This window comes from Lygodium microphyllum, chromosome 17 (assembly GCF_053477565.2).
Source record: "Lygodium microphyllum isolate KBCC chromosome 17, Lygodium_microphyllum_v1.1.10, whole genome shotgun sequence".
Lineage (NCBI taxonomy): Eukaryota > Viridiplantae > Streptophyta > Polypodiopsida > Schizaeales > Lygodiaceae > Lygodium > Lygodium microphyllum.
In genome coordinates this window covers 126624301-126650845 of record NC_141151.1, presented here as the reverse complement: position 1 = coordinate 126650845, position 26545 = coordinate 126624301, and the positions used below count along the sequence as shown (strand labels likewise).

The window sequence follows — 26545 nt, the reverse complement described above, 5'->3', positions numbered from 1 at the left end:
GGAAATTGGGTGTGACGGATTGCCCACGACCATGTTATCGAACGAGTATCTTCAGGCTGCAGAGGGGAGGATCGGCCAACACCATACAGGCAGATCTGTGGTTAAGGGAAGGGAGGAACGAACGGGATTGGTCATGCAAAGCACTGTCTATCGAGCGCTGAATCGGTTGATGTTACGGGGCGACATATTTCTTCAGCTTGGACCGCATTGATGCTCAAGGTTTGAACACTGCTTCGACCTCGTGACCATGGGCAGAAAACCGAATGGCCTCTCAAGCTGACACTCTCTTCTCCTTTTTTTTTCCCCTTCTCTCTCTCTCCGTTTTTTTTTTAGTGTTCCATGCCGTTCACTGCGTGCCAAATACCAAAAATATCCAAGGAGAAAATAGAGCCTCCCAGCATCATTCATTAAAATCAGCTCTGTTCCTGATGACAGCTGAAACAGCTGGTGTTGACAGCATCCCATTTTGCACAACCCACACTTGACCCACACCATTTGCTGCAGCAATCTTTTTTATGATCTGAATCGCTTCTTTCGAAAAGTATCGGCCGTCACCAGAGACAACAATTGTCGACCCTTTTACTTTTTCAGCAGCTAGTGCATTGATTGTTGCTTGCACAAAGTTGTGTAGATAATTTGGTTGCTTGAAAACAGTAACCTTTTTCCTCAACCCTGAAGTTCCTGGTTTTTGACCTTCATACCGAGATGTGTGGCATGTGGTGACCTTAAAGACTGTCATTGCACACAAAACTAGAACAAATAGCAGCAGGACAAAGATCCTTTGGCATCAGTTTTTCATATTTCTCTAATACACACACATTATGCATCCAAACAAAATCATACACATGCACTAAGGGAATATGTACACTGGATGCAGATTATCGAAATGCATCACACAAACAATGAATCACACATAGAAAATAACACAAATACACAACAAAAGAAATGGAGGTATATACGACTCGGATGCGCAGCAGCACGACAACGCAGGGGCATCTGGTGGTAGAGGTGGAAGGCATGGCGCAGTTGATATAGGCAGAGATGAGGCAAGTCCACAAGTTCTTGGTGGGGGAGGGTAGGCCATGGAATACACGTTAGGCATCATGCAATTTCCCTGAGGTGGAAAGCGTAGCTACTAGGTAGTTGCTCTGAATAGGGTGACAATAGGTCTCTCCTTGTACCATTTGGAGCTCATTGTTACTAGATAGAGCTCTGTGTTTTACACATAGCTTTAGTTAGTTTCCTTTTTTATTTTTCTTTGTGCTACATATTTTGCCTAGATAGTTGTACCATCATACACATGATTGTAACTCATGGTCTCATAGGTCATTTTGGCCTTTTGTACATGTTAATATATCATTTCATTTCTCTCTCTCTCTCTCTCAAAATGCAACAATTGCAAATGAGCTCTTCCTTTGCCTCTTGAGTTGTAAACCCTTCCCTTACTAACACTCACTCACACTCCCTCCCTCAAGCACTCACAAGAAAGCAAGAGAAAAGAAGGAGAGACAGAAGAAGAGTCCACTTTGCCACACGCCAAAGAATGAGATTCTCATTCACTTTTTGAGTTTATATAAAAGCCCTCATCCCATTGGGCACCCATCCCCTTTTTTACATGACCAGCCATCATGGCAAGATCCTCTTTTCCCATTCCCTTCTAGTTTCTCTTTCTGTTTACCCATGCCCTTCTACCCATTACAATTTTCACAGGAGGGAGCCCGATGCTCTTTTTCAAAAGTTTTATGGATGCCTTGGATTTTAAAAATCTACTTTTGTCTTTCACTTAGCCTTTGAGGTCGCCCTTGCACTTTCGGTCATTTCCCTTCTTGCTTCTTTTGTTGTGTCTAATTTCCTTTAGGGCCCCTCTTTTAGGTGACCCAACTTGCACTTTTCCACTTTTTTCACTTTCTTCTTGTGCTGAGGTTAACAAACTCAAATGCATTTGAAGCATCTCTCTCACTTAAATTTGGTTGTAGTAGAGATCTTTAGAAAATCAACATTATAACTCAGATACTATTAGAAGCAAAGTTATACTCAACATTTCTCAAGTCAAAGGATATACCTTGCTACTTCAATTCTTTTATTGCAACCACCTCCTCCTAGTTTGAGATGCTCAATATTCTTGAGAGATCTTTGTTGATTTCGAATGACTAAACTAGCTTGTTTTCTTCTCCAATGAATGATTCTTCTACTCACAATCTTGTAGTTTTTGCAACAACTCATCTCTATATTTTGTTAGCAAGCGATTTTCCAATTTAAGAACATCATTCTCTACAATAAGATTAAACATATAGCCCAAAAATCCATTATAACCATCACCAATAAACCACATTAGTGAAGTTCTATTATAAAAATAAGTATTATTTTTATAAGATCTTTACAGTATAATCTTCCATCCAACCAAATATCGATATTTTTTTTCTTCATATCGAAACACATGTTTCATGGACTCTCAAATAATTCTTTGTGTTGTTATTTCCGTGATTCATTCATACTTACATTGTAGCTCAACATTAAGGTGATAGAGATCTCTTTTACCAATGTTACAAGGATCATTGGATGATTGATCTATGGATAAATATCTAATTTGCAACTTTGAATAAGAATATTGTGTGAATTAAAAAAAGTCGAAGAATGAGTAAGTAACCAACAAGGAGAAAAAGAAGGAAAAGGGAGAATGAGGATGGAGGGAGGTAACAAGATGTCAAAATATTTGAGATTGAATATTCACTTTCACTTTTATAAAAACAAGGTAGGATCCTTATTAAATTAGTATTCATGATCTTTGTGATAGCCTAGTTTTTAGGTTTGATGTAAGCCCCACAAGAATGTTATGATAATGATCTTTTAAAAATTCTAGATATGTTTATTCATGAAAATATAAACTTTTTGAAAATTTCCAAAATAGTTATTATTTCCTAAAATATTTTATCTCTCCAAGATCTCCTGAAGCTATATTTTTACTTGCTACATTGCCAAAAGGTTGGGATACTTTTAGGAGATAAATTAGTAAGAATCATCCTATAGATGGACTAAAGACAATGAACATTGCTCTTACCATTCTTTATGAGAAATTCAATCATGAGAATGCCAATATTGTTAAAAATATCAATGCCCTTATAGTCTTTGGGCAAGAAGGAAGAGAAGTCTTGTGGTGTCAAGATTGAGAAACTCAAGATACTGTCTATTGACTTTGGTGATATGTTACTAACACCTAGAATCAATGATTCACACCTGATTGATTGTTTGGAATATGTCTCTTTTTATTAGATCATTGATTTGAGAGCATTGTTTCATGTTTCTCTACATAGGAGTGGTTCATCACACATGATGCATCAAGGAAAGTGAGTGTATATCTTGGAAACAACTATACATGTGACATCATTGACATTAAAGATATGTAGTTGAAATTCAAGAATGGATCTTCATTTATGTTGAAGAACGTACGAAATGTTTCCAAACTAGTGAATATCTTGAGTAGTGCTAGACAACTAGATGATATTGCTACTATGATGTGTTTGGTTATTCTTCTTGGTGAAATACCAAAGATTCTATTACCATATCTCATCGTTCCACAAATTCAGAATGTTGTATATGCTTTATTTTTCTAGTAGTATAGACCATATTGTACTTGTAATTGAGATGCCTAGTGTTTCTTTGTGGGATGATTGGTTAGGACATATGAGCCAAAATTCAATGAAGGCTCTTTCATGTTGTGGTTATATTCCCATCTTTAAATCCTATTTGTGAGCATTGTATATATTGTAAACAAACACATTTCTCAAATAAAAGGGTAGCACTTGTAAAAGTTAGTATTGTAGATAGTGACACTTGTGGCACTATGCCTACTTTTTCTTTAAGAGGTGCATCCTACTTTGTCACATTTACAAATGTGTTCTCACACACACTATAGATATACCCTCTTATAAGGAGAGATGATCTCCTTTTGGTGTCTCAAATTTTTGCAACATTAGTGGAGAATCAATGTGGCAAAAGGCTTATATACTATATAGAGATTGGTGAAGAGTATGTCTCCAAATTATTCAATTGCTTTTGTGATGAAAAAGATATCAAAAGTAAGTTGAATACTCCATAAAATATTACATTAAATGGCATTGTGGAAAGGTTAAACTCTACCATTCAAGAGAATATACATATCATGTTCTCCAATGCTAGATTGCTTAGTTGATTTTGGTAGAGGAGTGTTTATAGTACAATTCATTTTATTAATAGAGCATCAAATAAGGCTATAGATGAGAAGCTTCTTGTAGTGATTTGGTCTAGAGAGCAACTTTTACAAAGGCACCCTAGAGCCTTTTATTGTGAACAATATTATTGACATATTCCCAAAATGTTCTAGGATAAACTTTCTCTTACGTTTGTTTGGTCGAAACGGATATCAATAGTACATTCGTGCATAGTGATCTTGATGAAGACATTTACATGTGGTAGCTAGAAGATTTTGTTGAGAAGGGCAAGGAACATTTGGTGTCCACATTAAAGAAGATCCTTTATGGTCTTAAGTAGTCGCCAAGGGAGTGGTATACGAAGTAACATGCATTTATGCGTTCTCAAGGATATAAGTAATGTGAGATAGAAAATTGCCCCTATTGTAAGCAAGCTATGGATGCTAGATTTTTGATTCTCATTCTTTATGTGGATGATATACTAATTTCCAACAAAGAGGTCATGAGATAGCTACATTAAAGTCAAATTTGAATCCATAGTTTGAATGAAGGATCTAGGAGAAGCCAATCAAATTTTTGGCATGCACATTGTGCAAGTTAGAAGTAAATAATTTATCTTAGATTGAGTAGATTGGTAAGTTTCTTAAGCATCTCAATATGGAGAGGGGGAAAGTAGTGAGTAATCCATTGCCTCCATATGTGAAACTTGACTAAGAGGATTGTTCCAAATGAGATGCGAAATGGCTCAAATGAGTAACGTGCCTTATTCCATAGCAGTGGTCAACATAATTTATGCAATCATACCTATTTCTATAGACATGGCTTTTCCAATGGGATTAACTAGTAGATGGCACATATCCAATCCTTGAAAGGAGCATTGGTAGTTGTGAAAGGAATCACGAGCCACTTGAATGGTACTAAGGATATGTGCATTTTATTTGGGGAAAATTTCTAGTGTATATAGTTACATGCATATAGATTCTGTAGGTGATTTGGATAAAACAAAGTCTTATTCAAGCTATGTTTTTTTTAGTTTGGTGGTGCCATTTCATGGAAATCTCATTTGATGTCTACCACAAAGGTTGAGTATGTTGTAGCATTACAAGCTTAGAAATGGGCCATATGGCTTGCTTGTCTAGTAAAAGATTTCGGCATTACTATAGAGGTTCTAGTTTCTCATGTGATAGTTAGAGTGCTATTTGATTGGCACCAAATCCAATGTTTCATACAAAGACAAAGAATGTGATGTGAAGTATGCCTTCATAACTCATGTGCTTGAGGACAAGAAAATATGGATTGTTAAGCTTCACATATATGACAATCCTAGAGATCTTCCTACAAAGGGCTTATCCTCTTAGCAATCTACACCCTATCATGCATTGATGGGCACTGGGTAGACATGATTTTCAACCAGTATTTATATGTACATATATAGTTACATACATTATCCATCACTTACAAACACATTGAAGTTTAAGTGGAAGGTTGTTGGGGTTGAAATTCAATGTGCTTGTCCCATACATTACATGGATGGAGGACTTAGGGGCAACTAGATATACACACACAATTTTTGTCTAGCCAGTGGTTGCATCACTAATTATAAGAAGACTATCTTCAAGTCTCTACACCAACCACCACCCCATGGTCGTTTTGCAAGCTAGATGTAAATAGATACCTAATGGTATACATTTCGAACTACTTGGTATCCCATTGGGCTTTAATGTCACCATGAAACAAAGGTGGGATAGAAACTAAAAAACATGTTGAATATATGGAAAGGAATGCATACCAATCTCTATTTCAGAATCTTTGTTCAGATTCATTATTGATTACTAGCAATAGTCTATTTTTGGCTTGTTGGACCCCTTGTAAGCTTCATCTCAAAAAATAGCACTCACGGGTAAGAAACTTTTCTATGGGGAGGTAACGAGGATGGAAATAGAATTTTCAAAGTAGCTTCCCAAACCTGCACACTTCGCAATGCTAATGAAGGTGGTCATTATCTCCTAAATAGGTAAACCTTGGAAAAAGCTGGCTACCAAATGGACTATCGAGAGTTTCTCTTTAGAGGATTATTGCGCCACCTTAGTTAAGCTATCCATAAAATCTTGGCCCAACTTTTCTCTTTATGAAATCATGCTCAACAAAGCTCTTTTTACTCCTAAAGGATCCTCTCTAATTTGTGTTTCTGAAAGCTTGGATGGAATAAAAGCCCCCGCTTATCTTCCAGTTGATGAGCATTTCACAAATCTCTGATCTTTAAGAATACTCAATTTGGTTCAACCAAATCATAGGTATCATTCCCTCTAGCTATCTCACCAAGGCTCATAAGCCACACAAGCTTGGCTATAGGTATTGGAAAAGCATTCATTAAATTGTGTTTCAAAAGCAAAGGGACACTTCAAATAAGACAAATATTGGGAACCCTTCTTGCAATGAGCTGATGAGGTTGTCTTCATAAACATGCTATCCTTTTGTGGTTGATTCTTCATAAAGCCATTTGGATAGCTAAGAAAGCTCTCCAATTTGGGAAGGGAAATGGAATATGCACAAGATGTAAAAAAAGATTTTGAAACTATTTTTTTCATACTTTCCTAGACTGTCCCCTTAACTCCAATTTTCCTTTAACAATTCAGCTCATGCTTATTGAGGTTCATCTAGCTCCCTTCACTTGGAGAAAGATTCTTCTTTGTGAATGCAAAGAAATGGGCTCATTGCTCAGGCATAAGATAGGGGAAACTTATCTTTGGTAATCCTGGTTAGAAAGGAGTGCTTAGATTTTTCAAGGATGGATTGATGGCCTTAGGCTCCTCACGATTCACAAGTGTTCCACAATAGCATGGTCTCTTTGGAAGTGCATCAAGGATACTAAAGAAGTGGATCCTTGCTTCAAAGAAGAGAGATGGCAAAATGGTTTTCTATTCCCAGCAAAAACTCCTCAAATGATGAAGGGGTTAGGGGTATGCAAGGTGTCTTAATCTTTTGCAAGGCTATGTAATGGTGCTCTCTTGAGTCCTCACCTCCCTAGAGACCTTGTCCTTCTCTCTTTGGCTTATATATATATATATATATATATATATATATATTCACTTTTTACCAAAAAAATGTATAACATATTTATTTGGAATCTGCAAATATACTTAACATAAGGTGGGACTCATATAAAAAACACGCGACGTAGAGGTTCCTGCCAGGTGGCACGGAGTGTGAAATAAAGGTGCAAAAAGACATGTGACGAAATTGTAATAATAATTTGTAAGTCCCGAGTCCCAAATGCTGACAGAAAGGCCGGTGGAAAAGGCCAACATGTGCCACCTTTGCTTCATAGTCACATCAAAGCCCATAGGAATACCTAGCAACCTGAAAACTTTACCAGATTCTATTTCTTTGCAACCAACTTCTATCAGCCACCTGGGAGAGGGACTTATCAAGGTTTTAATTCCTATCTTTTGAGGATTTATGATTGACCCTGAAGCTCTCAACAATATATTTTCTTGCATGCTGGAAACCCTCAAAGACAGGGATGAAACAACTTGAGAGGTTGGGCAGAAATTTCTTATGGAGTGGGGATGGGGATAAATTCAAGATACCTAAAGTGTCTTGGAAGATATGTACAACACCCAAAAAGTGGTCTTTCTAATCTTCATAGCATGGCTGAAAAGCTAGCGGCTAAGTGGATTGCAAGAAGCCTGAACAGAGAGAAGGGAGATTGGATAAACCTTCTGCATGCCGCAACCAAAGATTTCCAAGTGTCAATATGCTCCAAGTGGAAGGGACTTGATCCTCTAACAGTAGCAATAAGCCCTGTAAATATAAAAACCAAAAATTGTTCTCAACTAGCCAAAGGGATTTGGGAAGCCTGGTTCAAATACAAGGGTCTCCTTAGGCCTTCTTCCCAAATCAATCTCACATTCCCTTGGAGCTCCAAAGGTTCTATTTGGTTTAGCTTCTTTCAAGGAGCAATAGAAGACCAAGAGGCTAATCTGGCCTATAAAGTATATAAAAAGGGGATTAAAACTTGGGGTGACATATGGGACTATAAAGACAAAAACTGGATTCAAGAGGAAAAGATGGGTGAACTATTTAACCTCAAACAACATGAAATTGATTTTTTAAGGGGAAGGAAAATGTTATGGGACCAACATAGAGCAAAAGGAATAAATCTCAACCAACAATTCAACCACAGAGGGGTGTGTTTGCAAGGAGACAAGTCACTACTTCCACTGCCTGATCTTAAGATAAACAATGCTCAACTGTGCTACAAACTTAATGCTAGATGGCATATTAAGTGGAATGTAGATCAATATAACTACAGATTCAACAACCTGTGGTCTGCCTCTATCCAGCCTAAAATTTCTTGTCTAATGTGTTTGATCACGGTGAAAGGCCTTTGGACCAATGAGAGGGCTCTGAAAGTTGGCATAGGAAATGGAATATGCCAAAGGTGTGGTATCCAGGTAGAATCTATCCCTCATTTGTTTCTTAATTGCTCTTTGAATACTAACATATTTCATTTACTACAGGTTTTAATCTTGAAGTGGCACCCCACTAAGATCACTTGGAAAGAATTATTGTTAGGGGAAATTTATGGTGTACCCCCCCTGCCTGGAATTGGCTGAGAAGTCTCTATTTATGGAACATATGTATATGCAGGAATAAAATGGTATTTGAAAAGCAATTTGCTGATCCTCTCTGGGGTTTTAAGTCTGATTTTCTTTTGCAGGATGAAATTGAGGTAAAGAAGACCATTCAACAATGTTAAGACATCAAGAAAGAAGTTCAGGAGATGGAGGTGGCAGCCATGATTGCAGAAATTAAAAAAAAGGCTGCAGAATAGAATCATGAAGAATGAAGAGAAGACACCTTCTCTGGGGACTGCAGTAATAGAACTAAGTTTAGGAAAATAGAAGAAAAGCTAGCTCATGCTTTTTTGGACTTGTTCAATGATAAAGATATGGTCTTTTTTGATCGAGGTTGCTCCCCTGTAATGGAGCCTGAACTTCTACATATCTTGTAAATTTTCCTTTTAATACATACTTAAAGCTTCATACGGAAAAAAAGAAAAGGTCGACATGTAACCTAAAAGTACCCGCTACGGACTTTGACACGTGTCACAAAGGCACATGCCACGAACGTACTAAAACATGCTAAAAGACATAAAAGTACTACAAGATTTAGAAATTCAAATTGGTTCATATATTGAAAGAAGAAATTTCCTAGTTGTCCCATTACAGTCAAGCGGCATTATTCTAGGAATGCCATGGAGACACCAGCATAATCCAAACATAGATTATTCTACGCACACAATGAATATTAATTTTCAAGGAAAATCTATTACATTATTTGGTATGCATGCATCTCATATTTTTCCACTGCTTTCGCATACTCAAGCAAAACGTGCACTACGCAAGAATACTAAATCATATCTCATTTGGGTGAATGAATTGCACGCAAAGGAAAATCATATGCACCCTAGGCATAAGGAATTTCTTGCACATTTTAAGGACTGTTTTGCAGAAGACCTACCACCAGGTTTACCTCCATCACGTCCAGAAGACCATAAGATTGATCTAATACCTAGCACACAACCACCTTGCAAAGCACCATATAGGCACAATCATATAGAGCAAAAAGAAATCCAGAGTCAAGTTGAAGAATTACTAAATAGAGGCCTAATTCGACCTAGCAGTTCTCCATTCGGTGCACTTGTGCTCTTAGTCAAGAAAAAGAATAATACCTATCATATGTGTATTGACTACCGAGCATTAAATAAGATCACTGTAAAGAATAGGTATCCTATACCTAGAGTTGATGACCTTATGGACAAACTGCAAGGATCTTCTATATTTAGTAAAATTGACCTTAAGTCTGGATATCATCAGGTGAGGCTAGATAGATCCGACATATTTAAGACTGCATTCAGGACACAGTTTGGCCATTATGAATTCTTAGTCATGCCATTCGGATTAACTAATGCACCTGCTACTTTTAGTAGAATGATGAACCGTATTTTTCTGAAATATCAGTATTGTGTGATTGTTTTCTTTGATGATATTTTGGTGTTCAGTCAAAGTGAAAAAGAGCATTATGAGCATTTATCATTAGTTTTTCAATTACTGAAAGAAAATCAATTGTTTGCAAATCTTGACAAGAGTGAATTCTTTAAGACAGAAATAGAATATCTAGGTCATATTGTATCAAAAGAAGGAATTAAAGTTGATCCTAAGAAAATTGACGCAATATTGCATTGGCCTGTTCCTAAAAATGTACATGAATTACGCTCATTCCTTGGTCTTGCTAGTTTCTATAGGAAGTTTGTACGTAATTTTTCATTACTTGCTTTACCATTGACCAAACTTCTTAAGAAAGGAATTGTTTATCAATGGATTGAAAATCAGTAGAAATCCTTTGATTTACTGAAACGTGCATTAACCAATGCCCCTGTTCTACAATTGCCTGACTTTAATAGACCATTCTTTCTAGTTGTGACTGATGCTAGCGGATCAGGAATAGGAGCCGTATTAATGCAAGACAATCATCCAATAGCATATTCTAGTTCTAAGCTGAAACCCTCTGAGCTCAAATATTCCACTTATGACAAAGAACTATTAGCAGTTGTACAAGCATTAAAACAATGGAAGCATTATTTAATGGGTTCAGAATTCATGATAAAGACTGACCAGCAAAGCATTAGACATCTACTTAGCCAACCCCAAATTTCTGACCGTCATATCAAATGGGCTTCCTTCATTATCTTCTCAAAGACAGATCTCAGATTTAGATATTATCAGATAATGATCAAATAAGAAGATATCTCAAAGAATGCATTCTGTATAAGGTATGGAAACTTTGAATTCCTATGGGTCTTAAAACGGATTCGCAAGATGCCTATGGGTCTTTAATCATAATCTTGGGTCATAATCCCGAAGACTGCATTCAGTATAAGCACCTCTGACTGATCTACTAAAGAAGCAAGTAGCAATTGTATGGTCACCTGACTCTGTTGAACAGACCAACTTTGACAAACTAAAGCAAAGCTTGGTATCAGCACCCATCCCAAAACTTCATGACCTTAGTATGGAGTTTGAAGTGGTAGCTGATGCTAGTGCACTTGCTTTAGGATGTGCACTTATGCAAGAAGGCCATCCCGTAGCATATTCTTCAAGAAAATTGAAGAGCCATGAAAGGAATTATGCTACCCACAACTAGGGCTGTTGGCTGTCATCCATGCTCTCAAACTTTGGAGACATTACTTGCTAGGTAACAAATTTTCCTTAGTAACAGACCACAATATTCTTAAATGGATTTTCACCCAGAATGAGCTCAATATGAGGCAACGTCGATGGATCGAAGTGCTGGAAGAATATGATTTTGAAATCAAATATAGGCCTAGAAAAGATAATGTAGTTGCCGATGCACTCAGTCGCAAGGCATTTCTAAATTCTCTCATTTTGCAAGATCCATCAACAGCAAGGTCTCTAGCTACAAAGGTATCAATGCCAAACAACCCGATTCTTGAGCTAGAAAAAGAAGCGGCATATCATGACTGAGTCTATCAGAAAATGCTAAGGGAGATCCCCATCAAGGATCAAAACCCAAAGCTAAAGAGGAAGTATCAAGATTTCTCCATCAGTAATGGACTTGTCTACTTTAGGACAAGATTATGTATCCATGCAAGCCAAACTCTCAAGCGGAAGATACTTTGGAAAGCCCATGACTCCCCTGGCATCCTGGTCATGCCAAGACCCTTAATACGGTCAGAAAGAGCGATTATTGGGAAAGGCTCAATGGAGACGTACTCAAATATGTCTTGTCAACGCATTAAGGCAGAACATGTTAAAATACCTGGGAAATCGCAACCACTTGACATTCCATAAATGAAATGGGACTTTATTAGTATGGACTTTATTGTTGGCTTATCCCAAGTTCAGGGAGGATATAACTCTATTTTGGTTGTAGTAGATATGCTCACCAAGGTTGCACATCTCATCCTTGTCAAGATGAACTATAAAGCTTCAGATATCGCAAGATTAATTATCAAGAAAATATTCAAACTTCATGGGTTACCTAGAAGAATCATTAGTGATTGTGACTCTCTTTTCACATCACACTTCTAAAGGGCTATCTTTGAGGCTATTGGAACTCAACTCTGTTTCAGCATAGCTTACCATCCCCAAACTGATGGTCAAACAAAACGAGTCAATCAAGTCATTGAAGATATACTTAGGACATAATGCTGTCGAGAACCCAAAAAGTGGATTCAATACTTACCATTGATTGAGTTTGCTGAACATGCTTCTTACCAACAGAGTATTCAGATGACCCCTTTCCAAGCATTGTATGGGCATGATTGTCGTACCCCTTTGAACTTCTCAAATCCAAATTTGAGGGTAGAAGCTTCAAGATAAATGCTGGAAGACATGGATGATCAAATCAAATCAATAAGATAAGACATTCAAGCTGCCAAGGATAGACAGAAGGCCAATGCTGACTTGAAATGGCAAGACATATCCTTCATCGAAGGTGATATAGTCTTCATCCATGTACGCCCTAAAAAGAGTTCATTGTCCTTGGGAGAGTACAAGAAGCTAAGTCTGAGGTATATGTGGACCTTATAAGATCATCAAGTGCCTAGGGCCTAATGCTTACAGACTACAGTTGCCCGCAACTCTAAAGATTCATAATGTATTCCATGTTAGCCTATTGAAAAAGTATCTACCTAATCTGAATCATGTACTTGATGATTAGAAAATTGTAATGCCTAGCCAAGGAGTCCTTGAGCTAGTGCCTGACAGAATCCTAGATGTTAGGGAGAGGCATTTGAGATCAAGGACCTTGAGAGAATACCTCATTTAGTGTAAAGATTATCCCGAAGAGGATGCTACCTAGATGGATGAAAATAATTTCAACCAACAATACCCCCAGATCTCCTTGAGATGAGGACATCTCGATTCCTCTAAGGGGGAGAGGAAGTAACATTTCGCGTGCCTCTCCCATAAGAACCTCCCCTTTTCAAAATGTTAAAATTAGCTTAAATTTTCTTACCTCTCTCTCTCCCCCTGTCGATAGCATGTCGGGGAGAGAGAGGGAGAGAGAGGGATTAAGAGTGGGAGAGGGGGTATGCACCCCCCAGGTGTGGGGTGGCGGCCTGCCAAATGGCCATCTCCCCCACCCATGAACCATCCCCCCACTATATAAGGGGAGCCTCCCTGGATCTGGGACTTCAGCGCTGCCCCCCTGCTTCTCCTGACATGCCACGCACCCCCTACTTCGCCTACACGCCGCCAGGCCGTGCGGATTGCTGCCCCCATACCTTCGTTTATCAACATTTTCTTCTTCTTCATCATTCCCAACACGATTGAGGAGGAGGAGACGTTGTCAGGCCGACTAATAGAAAGCACGAATCTAAAGAAGCTTCTTAAGAAGCTTCCACTAAAAGCTTCTTTGGGGTACTTCACCCGCAGATCACGTGAAGGACACAACTCGTTTGTGAAGGGAGTTTCCTTGCGGGAAGGAAGGACTGCCAACTTGCAGAAAATTTCAGCACACCTGCCACCTGCCCAAATCCCAATTATGATGGCCCCAAAGCGCCATACAAGAGGAGCACGCGCAGGAGTAAGAGGAGCACGTGTAGGAGTCCCCACCCGAAGCAAAAGAATCGATAATATCCCTCCTGCGGATGTTCAGGTTCCATCAAATTCTCCCTTTTTCATTTCCGCATGATATGAGTCCATTAAGTATAAATTCGCATAGGGAAAACTTAATTGCATTGGAAATTTACTACATTAGAGCCCTTTGTTTTAAAAAGATCATAGGAATGTTCAAAAAAGTTTTAAATTGCATGTCAAGGTACTTATATTTCTGGCACCATCATAATGAAAGTTTGTTGCACTTTGAATATATGGTTCATGTGTTAAAAGATGCACTTATGCAATAATGCTCTAGTTGCATCTCGCATATAGGTTAAACTCTAGGATGGATTATCGATCAAGGCCTACGCCTTGGATATTTGGAGAGGATAATTCTAAACAATCATCGGATTGTTTGATTCGACAATCTTACTATGGACAAGTGGTCCATAAGGGAAAAGGACGTGATCTTAGGGTTCTCATCTTAAAGATCGAAGGGCCAAACGTTAAGATCTCACAGTATCTTGAGTTTCTCAATCTTGACACCACAAGACTTCTCTTCCTTCTTGCCATTGTCTTCTTTCTTATTCTTTGACTTATGATCTCTTTTCCACCTGTAGCGATCTTTCTTCACATGGCCTTCTTTATAACCTAATAACATTGCACATTCTTGTTCTTATGAGCATGAGGCATACTTCACAATTTCTTGTTGTCATTACATTTACCTCTTGTTTGTGATTTTTCATCAGAGACTATAAGGGCATTGATATTTTTAACAATATTGGCATTCTCATGATTGAATTTCTCATAAAGAATGGTAAGAGCAATGTTCATTGTCTTTAGTCCATCTATAGGATGATTCTTACTAATTTGTCTCCTAAAAGTATCCCAACCTTTTGGCAATGTAGCAAGTAAAAATATAGCTTCAGGAGATCTTGGAGAGATAAAATATTTTAGGAAATAATAACTATTTTGGAGTTTTTCAAAAAGTTTATATTTTCATGAATAAACATATCTAGAATTTTTAAAAGATCATTATCATAACATTCTTGTGGGGCTTACATCAAACCTAAAAACTAGGCTATCACAAAGATTATGAATACTAACACTACAATAGAAACGAGGCATAGACGCGCAAAGTCGGGTGCATCTATCATTGTGTCTATATGTGAGTGTAAAAGAGCATGTAAATAGACACAAATTTTGCATCTATATATCTGTTGTCGTAAAGTTCATGCAAGGGTTGCAGAACACGGGGTTCAAGGTACAGCAAGAAATAAAGACTAACAAGAAGATCTCAATAACACAATATTTGATGCCAAGATCATTATATTGTTTGTCAAATGAGTTACAAGAAGTTCATGTTCAGAATAAACTGAAGTTTCTCTTAGTCAGCATTGCATCTAAGTGAAAGTATCATTTTGTTTACATTCAGATGTATGATGTCATTTACTTTGAACGGAAGCATTAACTTATAATCCAATCAAGCATGTCCTTTAGTGCAGTGATCCTTCTGTTATTCCACACATCTGATTTCAGATGCTTTCAGAGATTTTCTATCAAATTCAGATCACAAGAGCAGCAGGTACATCAGACCAGCAGAAACTTTCAGCAATCCAACTCCTATTTTTGAGCATCAAGGGTTCTCAATTGGGATTGTTTATGCATAAGAATAGTCATTCCCTGTTTTCTAGCATAACCTCTTGAAGACACCCATAGCCACTGTTTGTCTCATATCAGGAGCAACAAAAATTGACCAAAGAACCATCCACATAAGCATGGCTGCCAAAAATGCATACGAGATTTTTGCTGCTTCAAGAAGTTCCCATAATTATGCCTGTATGTTGTATGGTGGATGGTATGATAGCCTGCACCCATGATTGGCCAAATTTTTCCATGGATACAGTCATGAATATTGGTGGTCCAGACAGCCTCCAGAATTATGAGAGCAACATGAGTTATAAAGTGGATTGGTATAAACATAATTGCTATCACATGTGGATAGGCCTGCAGAATCCCATCCACTGGGTGAAATGCCAACCCTGCAAACGGCGATAGAGTGTTCTCTTTGTTGTAAATATGGTGTGTTGCATGTAGTCATTTGTAGAGGGGTCTGCAATCATGTAAACCCCTATGCATCCAATAAATGCCAAACTCTACTACCACAAGGTAAACTATCAACCATGCTATGTAGTGAAGCAATCCAACATGGCTGATATTAGGATAACACTTAGTCCAGCCTTGTTCAATCATGTATTCTGATGCTGTAGGCAAGGAAACATATAAAGGCATAGCCTGGAAATACACATGCTTTTTCCAATAGTAGATGTACCAACACCAGAGACCGCCTGCCACAAAGTATAAGATGACCTCGGCAATGTAATTCCTCGGCCATGTCTGGGCGGTGTGCGGGACCACTTTGCAGGGAGGAAGAGGTCCAAGACCAAATCGTTGTACCAGGATGTTTGCTCCACGAAGTAGTTCAAAGGGTCTTTGGTCAGACAAGGGAGAGAGGAAGAGGGAGCCACATACGATGGATGCCTCATAGCTAGTCTTGAGGAAGGCGAAACAAAGGGCAGTCAACCGATCATCCGATGATGGCTATTGGGGGTATTGATACTGACGCTCCCCGTTTAGCACCGTGCTCTGCTTAAGCTCCAAGAAGTAATCTGCGATCTCGGCAGGGGACTTGCCACAATGCTGGCCCTGGCTTACAAGGTGCTCTGCTTTCTCCTGGATGGCCTTGAAGGAAGGGAAGTTCCCGCCATAACTGGGGAAGGCGTCTGTCTTTGCTGAAGCCGAGTCATGAGAGTCTGAGAGAATTACGAAAAGCAGGCTGTCCCCATCAAAAGAGAGCTCCCTCTCATTGCCTCATATGAGAAAAAACATTCCCCAGTTATCTTCAGAGCAACAATATGCAAATTCAGTAAGATCCTTCGCATCGAGTCTGTGTCAATCCTGTAGTATGGTGATCTCCTCTTTTCTGAAAAGCTCCTCCGTCCCAAAGATCCCTTTCTTTTTTTAGTTTTCTGGTTTTCTCTTTTTAGCTTCCTCTTACCACGTTACCCCATGAAGGCCTGCTCCGAAAATTCTAAAAAAAACCCCTTTTTAGACCAGGCTGTCCCGTCCCAAAACAGCGATTAGAAAACCAATTTTAGCATGAGTCCAACAGTGTCTTTCCACCAATTTAAAAAAAACCCAAGAAGCTTTTATGCTTTTGAGGAATCTTAAAATTCCTAATACAAGAGAACTACTCCACTGCACATCTGCTTGCTCAAGTGCCTTCGCAATTGTCATCACCATCATAATCTTCATTTCATCCTGAAGTTCCAGCACCATTTTAACTCTGTTTGCTTTGGCAAAGCCATTAATGACGATTTCAAAGGTCACCCTGTTTGGCGTTATATGCATGTCCTGCATCATTTCTTAAAGATCATCATTGAAATAATCAGCTTGATAATGTCCTTTAGCATCAGTTTTTCATATTTTTCTAATACTCACACATCATGCATCCAAACAAAATCATACGCATGCACTAAGGGAATATATACATTGGATGCGGATTTTCAAAATGCATCACACAAACAATGAATCACACGCAGAAATTAACACAAATGCACAACAAAAGAAATGGAGGTATATACGACTTGGATGCGCAGCAACACGACATCCACCCCCTCTAAACCTGCGCATCCTCCGGATGTGCCAACTATCCAGGATCATTCAACTCCACAAACAGGTCGAGTCCATCTTCTGTTTCTAGTAGACTTGTTTCTCCATCAGCTTCATCATCTATGTTCTCTGTTTCTTCTGCTTGTCTTTCTTCTACCTGTTCTTCTTTTGTCAATGCTTCAAGTGCATATTCTTCATCTTCTCTTCTCTTGAAAATCTTGACTCGTTTTCCAGCAATAGGCACCCTCAATACTGTTCCATCTAATTCAGCCAGCTCATAAGTACCATTGTCAAAAACCTGCCTTACTTCATACCGTCCAAACCATCTTTGAACCATTTTTCTCATGCTACTATGCTGATTTTCTAGACTACTGTCGTAGACTAGAACCCAATCTCCTTCTTTTATGGCTCTAGGTCTCAAGCGATGCCTTAAATCAAACCTGTCCTTGTTTCTGAGACGGGCTGCCTTCAAATGATCAACTGCTAGCTGCACATCTTCTGTCCTTCTCTCTAGTTGACGAATCCGAAGGACTAACAGCTCTTCCCTTGATAAATTCTCATGCCACGGAAGAACACTCCAAGTGAGAGCACAAATTTCAGTAGGCATGACAGGTTTTTGCCCATACATCAACTCCGCAGGCATGTATCTTGTAGTCACACTATGTGTAGAGCGATCAGCCCACAATGCAAAAGGTAGTAATCTCGGCCAATCTCCAATCCGACCTCTAAAAGCTTTTGCTAATGCTTTAACTATTGGCGGATGTCCTCTTTCACTTTTGCCATTTCCCTCTGGCTTATAGGCAGTAGTAAGAGCCAATTTAATCCCAAGCCGTGAGAAGAATTCTCTAGCTTCATCTACATCTAGCTCTCCACGATCAGTTGTAATCTTGCCTATACATCCATACCTGCAAAATATTTCTTCCAATAAGAATATACATACTGTAGTGGTAGTCTTCGTCCGCAAAGATCTGCCTTCAACATAGTTTGTAAGATCCTCCCTAGCCAAGACAAGATATCTCATCTGCCAAAGTCCCACTGGCAAAGTAACCAAGTCTATCACCCACTTATAATGCATACATAGTGGATAAGTCGGATGCAACTCATCACGATGTCGCACTAAAGAGTAAAGCTGGCAGTCCCTGCAAGTCTCCACAAAGTGAGAAACATCTTTATACATCCCTTTCCACCAGTATCTTTCTTTGATTTTCTCATAAGTAGCCCACACACCTCTATGTCCAGCCCATGAGCTCTCATGAAACTCTCGCATAATCTGTATCTGCATCACTACATCACAAACTACTCTCAAGGGCAAGCCTCCTCTCTTTCTTGGATGCTTCCAAAGAAAACCATCTTTCAAGAAATACCCATAAGCCTTCCTTCTGATTTTCTTGAATTCATCATCTGTCCAATCAGCTCTTCGAGTCAATGAACTTAGATACTGTCCAATTTGCAGCCACTCATCAACATAAAGTTCTTCAGTAAAGGCTTCAACAGTAGATACATGACAATCATGAACAAGGACAGAAGCAGCAAACTCTGTCTCATCATCTTCTGCAAGCATTGACTCCTCATCCTCATATCTCGCTCTAGAAAGCATGTCAGCAAATGGATTATCTTTCCCTACTATGTGTCGAAATTCTGGATTCAATGATTTGATATAGGCAATCCACCGAAGCATCGCTATATCTGGAGTCGAGCAACTAGTAATCATGCCAAGCAAAGGCAAACAATCTGTTTCCACAACAACTAAAGCTCCAATAAAATACCCTTTGTCACACTTCAGCACTGTGACTACTCCCCACAACTCTCTTTTAATTTGCGGATATCTCCTTTGTCGCTCATTAAGAACTTTAGCTCCAAAGCGGATAGCATACCTATTTCCATCAGCATCATCCTGTCCCACAGCCCAACCTATGCCAATAGGGCTAGTATCAACTATCAACATGATCGGCCGTCCACACTGATAATCCGCCTTGCGTAGAGTAGGAGCTGATTGCAACAGCTTCTTGAGCTTACGCATGGCTTTTGAATGCTTCTCATCCCAATGAAATTTTTGCCCCTTTCGAAGCAGCTAATAGAGAACATCTGCTATATGAGCAAAATGAGGAATCCAAATCATGTAAAATACACAAGCTCCCACAAATCTCCGCACCTCTGAAGTAGTCGAGCAATACTTTGCAATCCTATTTATGGCATCCACCTTTGCAGGAGAAGGCTTTCTGCCATAATATCCAACCATATGCCCAACTATGATGACTTCATTAACACCAAAGACAGATTTCAGCCCTGAAAGTGTCAAATTTACCTCCTCTAATCGTGTCAATATTTGCTCACAAGCAATCAAGTGGTCAGCCACAAACTGTCTACATCCACGCAAATCAAGACTTTCATTCGTTTCTTTCTCTGCACAACCCTTAATAGGCACATCATCTAGAAAAGGCATGGTATACTGCGGAATATAGTCTCATAGAACTCTATACATAGCATTCATCATATGAGCAACTGAGTTTGTAGCACCTTGAGGCAAGGTACACATCCTCACAAGACCAATAGGTGTCCGCATAGTAGTAATATCCCTGCTTTCCAAGGTAAGCTGAAACTAATCATAACCTGAATACAAGTCACCTAGGGAATAGATAGCTCGTCCTGCAAAAGCCTCAGCAAATTCATCCACAACTGGACCTGTTCCCACATTCCTGATTGTCACTTTGTTCACGGGCTGCATATCCTGAATAAATCTCAAAGTACCATTCTTCTTTGGTACAGTAAACCACCTCCTAGAATAGGGTGCAAAAGAGGGTTCCAAAATCCCCATTTTAATCTTCTCATTCAGCAACTCTATCAGCTTTGGCAAGTGTGCTTTAGGCACAGGTATAGGACGTATATTCCATGGTACATGAGGAACAGTGAAGATGACCATAGGTGCAACCAATTCGGGACTAATGCAGCCAATTTCATGTGGAAAGAAAGCAAATGCCTTACCATGACGTTCAAGCATCTCTCTAAAACATTCTTTTTCCACTGGAAGCAAAAAATCATCATTTTCAATCTTCAATTCTGCAAGAGTTTCAGCAGTAAACTTATGTCCAATATTTGGAGGGTCCCTCAACATAGGCTGCTTCATAGCTTTTTCAATCTGTTCATCACTATCAGAAGGAAGCGGGCCTGCAACCGGCTTAACCTTCTTATCAACTGTTTTATATTTTGTGTCAACCTTGGCATCATTCAAGCACTCTTTTCTTTGCTGCAATTTCTACAAATTTTCAGCATCTTTCAACTCTGTTGGCTGAAAAATTTCATCCTTTAGCTCTATGGACTGCATGGGTGCAGCCTGAAACTCTGTATGCAGAAATTTTTCTGCATTCAACTCTGTTGGCTGAATGAATTCAGCCCTCGGCTCTATGGACTGCATAGTTGCATCCTGAAACTCTGTATGCAGAAATTTTTCTGCATTCAACTCTGTTGGCTGAATGGATTCAGCCCTCTGCAATTCTGTTAGCTGATCAAGATCAGCCATAAATTCATTTTGCTGAGTTTTCTCAGCCTCTAACTCTGTTTGCAGCATAAAACCAGAAATTTCCTGAAACATATCCAAGGTTTGCACATGTATGATCTTTGAACCCTTGCATACATCAGTTTTCAGCATTGCTCTCATCTCAAACAATGTATCTGCATAAGACATCCCTTCATACAATCCATCTACATGCTCTTCTGCTTGCAAATTACCTGCATTCTTCAACTCTTTCTCCTTACGGCCAATGTACTGCCTGGCAACTCTAGGCAAATCTGAAATTTTCTGATAACTTACTGAACTATCTGAAGAAAAACCAACAAAGTTATTGGAGAAAGGCTGGCTGCCAGGAGGCGAGATCTCCTCTTTTCTCCGCTCCGTACCACTGGCGTCTCGCAAGACAGCGGTACATAATGAAAATCCAACTCCTTCGCAGGTAGTGGTACCTCACGCAAGGAGTCCCTGTTTCTCGGATGATTTACCCCAACAGTCATAAACTGAACAGCTCGCATACCATCTTTACTGCGTATCCGCGCATAAGCTGACCCGTCATCCATCACTTTTGTTTCCATTCTTGCTTCTGTAATGAAAGGCTGTCCAAGAATAATCAGATAAGAGCATGAATCCTGAACAAAGCAATGATAATCCTCTTCAACATTACCAATAGAAATTCTGATACTCGGACAAGCAGCATACATATCACCAGAAGTATTATTGGCGGCTCTCATGCGCCAGCCATGCTCTGCATCCATAAGCCACTTGTCACTCTCATAAACACCTCGAGCAATAAGATTAATCTCAGAACCATGATAAACTAAAGCGATCAAGGGAATTTGTTTCTCTCCAATCCTTACCACTGTCTCAGTGGTTGCTCTAGCCCAATGACTTCGTGAAAAATGGCTGCGAGGAATGAGAATAGGGGTCTCATCATCTTTATATTGCATAGGCTGCACTATTTTCTCCAATTGCGGATTAACAGAAGCATTCTCAACCATCACTGCATCATCATGCTCTTCCCCAAGAGCTCCATGCCACAATCCCTGTAAATCAGGTCCTTCCATCGCATGTCGTTTCCTCCGCAAAAGATCCTACATCTGATCCTGTATTTCTCTTCTAGCAATCCCAAGAGCCTCTCCAACAGTAAAAGTGACTTCACTATTTAAAATTCTTTCATGAAAAATCTTACTCATATCCGTTTGCATATCAAGGTCTGACAAGAGCTTGAATCCTGGCTCTTTTCTTGGTTGCCTCTTTTCTTTCTGCTTGTCTCCCATTGGTTGATCAGAACCTGTTTGAGCTGGAGAATTTGACATAGGTGGAGCTGTAACAGGTGGTGAAACAAAGTCACCCCCTCTAGTCTTTTTGGAGGAGCTAGGACCCTCCTCATCTCTTCTTCTCTTTTCCTCAACCATGGCATCTAAACCCTGCGTTTTAGCCATATAAGCAAAAATAGAATACCTGTCAACAGGAGAATCCCATCCTGTTTCTCCTCGGATGCTAGAGCCCACACAAGTCATAGTAGATGCCTGAACTTTCCCTCTTCTCGCTATCTCCAAGGCAGAAGACCATAAAGCAGAGTCTCCATCAGATTTCTGCTCAAGCTGGACTCCAAAAGCTGAAGCATCTCCTCTAACACTCACATAAGCTGATCGCGCAGCCATATCATCAACAAGCTTCTTCATACCTCCCTTACCAAAGTTCGTGTCAAGAGGAGCGCCAGTCTCTGTCAGCCATATCTTCCCATCTTGTCCCCAGAACACTACATTCTTCTTACGTGCTTCCTGAAAAGCATCACAATCTCTGCAGTGTTGGTGCTTTGTACTATCACACCAAATACATCCTCGCCCTTTTCTTTGACCAGCTGGAAAAGCAGTCACTGGAGCAGACGCTACTGCAGGTACTGACATAAGTTGCTCCTTTAACTTACCAACTTCAGCTTTGACTGCTTCAATCGTCAAATCCGCCAAGCCTTTAATAACATCATCTACAGATAAGGGCACTGGAGCAGCAGGAATTGGTGGATTCACAACAGGAGGAGTAGGCTTAGGCAAAGAAGTTGCAGCAGGGGTAGAAGAAGAAGTCTCCAAAGATTTCTCAGGAACTGATCATGTATTTCGATGCAATCTGACTCTCTTGCGCTGCTTCTTGACAAGAGCATTCACAGCATCAATGACATGTCTCCATTCAGTCTTTAAACCTGAATCAGTAGCTTGATCTTCCAAAAGATCATCCAATTTTTCCTATAAATCAGCATCTGCAGCTTGCAAAAATAACTCCACTTTCTGCATCTCCAAAGCTTGCTGTTCAGTCCCATCCAACTAATCATAATGGCTTTCAAACTCTCGCAGAAGAGCAGTAACAGAAAGTCCCTTATTAGGCATAGAAACCCATGCTAAAAAATTCCTGCGATTCATAAGACCTGAATCCTCCAGGAAATATTCATCTTTTAATGCCTTTTTAAATTCAGCCCAACCTGCATGTGCTTCTTGAATTTCTGCAATTCGACCTTCAAGAGCTCACACCACGATCCGCAAGAAGTAGCGGCTCCAAACATCTTGAGAAACCCCAAAAAACTTCATCTTTTCTTCATATAAATGCAGGTAAGTTGACACTTGCTGGCCATTAAACTGCTTCAACTCCTGTTGGACAGCTTTCAAAGCATCCATAGCATCAATGTCTCGTTTTGCATGAGCTTGCTGCTGCATATACATGGTAAATGACTGAAACAGGTTCTTCATGACATTATCATCTGTCATCTCTTCTTGCGAGTCTCCATCTTGCTGAAAAGTGACGCAGCACTTTCACATCGGGTTCACCAGAAATGTCGTAAAGTTCATGCAAGGGCTGCAGAACACGGGGTTCAAGGTACAGCAAGAAATAAAGACTAACAAGATCTCAATAACACAATATTTGATGCCAAGATCATTATATTGTTTGTCAAATGAGTTACAAGAAGTTCGTGTTCAGAATAAACTGAAGTTTCTCTTAGTCAGCATTGCATCTAAGTGAAAGTATCACTTTGTTTACATTCAGATGTATGATGTCATTTACTTTGAACGGAATAATGAGCATTAACTTATAATCCAATCAAGCATGTCCTTTCGTGCAGTGATCCTTCTGTTATTCCACACATCTGATTTCAGATGCTTTCAGAGATTTTCTATCAAATTCAGATCACAAGAGCAGCAGGTACATCAGACCAGCAGAAACTTTCAGCAATCCAACTCCTGTTTTTTAGCATCAAGGGTTCTCAATTGGGATTGTTTATGCATAAGAATAGTCATTCCCTGTTTTCTAGCATAACCTCTTGAAGACACCCATAGCTACTGTTTGTCTCATATCAGGAGCAACAAAAATTGACCAAAGAACCATCCACATAAGCATGGCTGCCAAAAATGCATACGAGATTTTTGCTGCTTCAAGAAGTTCCCATAATTATGCATGTATGTTGTATGGTGGATGGTATGATAGCCTGCACCCATGATTGGCCAAATTTTTCCATGGATACAGTCATGAATATTGGTGGTCCAGACAGCCTCCAGAATTATGAGAGCAACATGAGTTATCAAGTGGATCGGTATAAACAAAATTGCTATCACATGTGGACAGGCCTGCAGAATCCCATCCACTGGGTGAAATGCCAACCCTGCAAACGGCGATAGAGTGTTCTCTTTGTTGTAAATATGGTGTGTTGCATGTAGTCATTTGTAGAGGGGTCTGCAATCATGTAAACCCCTATGCATCCAATAAATGCCAAACTCTACTACCACAAGGTAAACTATCGACCATGCTATGTAGTGAAGCAATCCAACATGGCTGATATTAGGATAACACTTAGTCCAGCCTTGTTCAATCATGTATTCTGATGCTGTAGGCAAGGAAACATATAAAGGCATAGCCTGGAAATACACATGCTTTTTCCAATAGTAGATGTACCAACACCAGAGACCGCCTGCCACAAAGTATAAGATGACCCCGGCAATGTAATTCCTCGGCCATGTCTGGGCGGTGTGCGGGACCACTTTGCAGGGAGGAAGAGGTCCAAGACCAAATCATTGTACCACGATGTTTGCTCCACGAAGTAGTTCAAAGGGTCTTTGGTCAGACAAGGGAGATAGGAAGAGGGAGCCACATACGATGGATGCCTCATAGCTAGTCTTGAGGAAGGCGAAACAAAGGGCAGTCAACCGATCATCCAATGATGGCTGTTGGGGGTATTGATACTGACGCTCCCGGTCTAGCACTGTGCTCTGCTTAAGCTCCAAGAAGTAATCTGTGATCTCGGCAAGGGACTTGCCGCAATGCTGGCCCTGGCTTACAAGGCGCTCTGCTTTCTCCTGGATGGCCTTGAAGGAAGGGAAGTTCCCGCCATAACTGGGGAAGGCGTCTGTCTTTGCTGAAGCCGAGTCATGAGAGTCTGAGAGAATTACCAAAAGCAGGCTGTCCCCATCAAAAGAGAGCTCCCTCTCATTGCCTCATATGAGAAAAAACATTCCCCAGTTATCTTCAGAGCAACAATATGCAAATTCAGTAAGATCCTTCGCATCGAGTCTCTGTCGATCCTGTAGTATGGTGATCTCCTCTTTTCTGAAAAGCTCCTCCGTCCCAAAGATCCCTATCTTTTTTTAGTTTTTTGGTTTTCTCTTTTTAGCTTCCTCTTACCACGTTACCCCATGAAGGCCTGCTCCGAAAATTCTAAAAAAAACCCCTTTTTAGACCAGGCTGTCCCGTCCCAAAACAGCGATTAAGCAGGCTGTTCCCATCAAAAGAGAGCTCCCTCTCATTGCCTCATATGAGAAAAAACATTCCCCAGTTATCTTCAGAGCAACAATATGCAAATTCAGTAAGATCATTCGCATCGAGTCTGTGTCGATCCTGTAGTATGGTGATCTCCTCTTTTCTGAAAAGCTCCTCCGTCCCAAAGATCCCTTTCTTTTTTTAGTTTTCTGGTTTTCTCTTTTTAGCTTCCTCTTACCACGTTACCCCATGAAGGCCTGCTCCGAAAATTCTAAAAAAAACCCCTTTTTAGACCAGGCTGTCCCGTCCCAAAACAGCGATTAGAAAACCAATTTTAGCATGAGTCCAGCAGTGTCTTTCCACCAATTTAAAAAAAACCCAAGAAGCTTTTATGCTTTTGAGGAATCTTAAAATTCCTAATACAAGAGAACTACTCCACTGCACATTTGCTTGCTCAAGTGCCTTCGCAATTGTCATCACCATCATAATCTTCATTTCATCCAGAAGTTCCAGCACCATTTTAACTCTGTTTGCTTTGGCAAAGCCATTAATGACGATTTCAAAGGTCACCCTGTTTGGCGTTATATGCATGTCCTGCATCATTTCTTAAAGATCATCATTGAAATAATCAGCTTGATAATGTCCTTTAGCATCAGTTTTTCATATTTTTCTAATACTCACACATCATGCATCCAAACAAAATCATACGCATGCACTAAGGGAATATATACATTGGATGTGGATTTTCAAAATGCATCACACAAACAATGAATCACACGCAGAAATTAACACAAATGCACAACAAAAGA

The 26545-nt window shown here is 39.7% G+C and overlaps 2 pseudogenes; both read right to left on the bottom strand.

Annotated features, from left to right (window-relative positions):
* Positions 1 to 400: 400 nt before the first annotated feature.
* On the bottom strand, positions 401 to 16362 carry LOC148022333 (delta(7)-sterol-C5(6)-desaturase pseudogene; annotated as a pseudogene).
* A 55-nt stretch (positions 16363 to 16417) lies between these two features.
* LOC148022332 (delta(7)-sterol-C5(6)-desaturase-like) lies at positions 16418 to 26255 on the bottom strand (annotated as a pseudogene).
* Between the last annotated feature and the right edge of the window lie 290 nt (positions 26256 to 26545).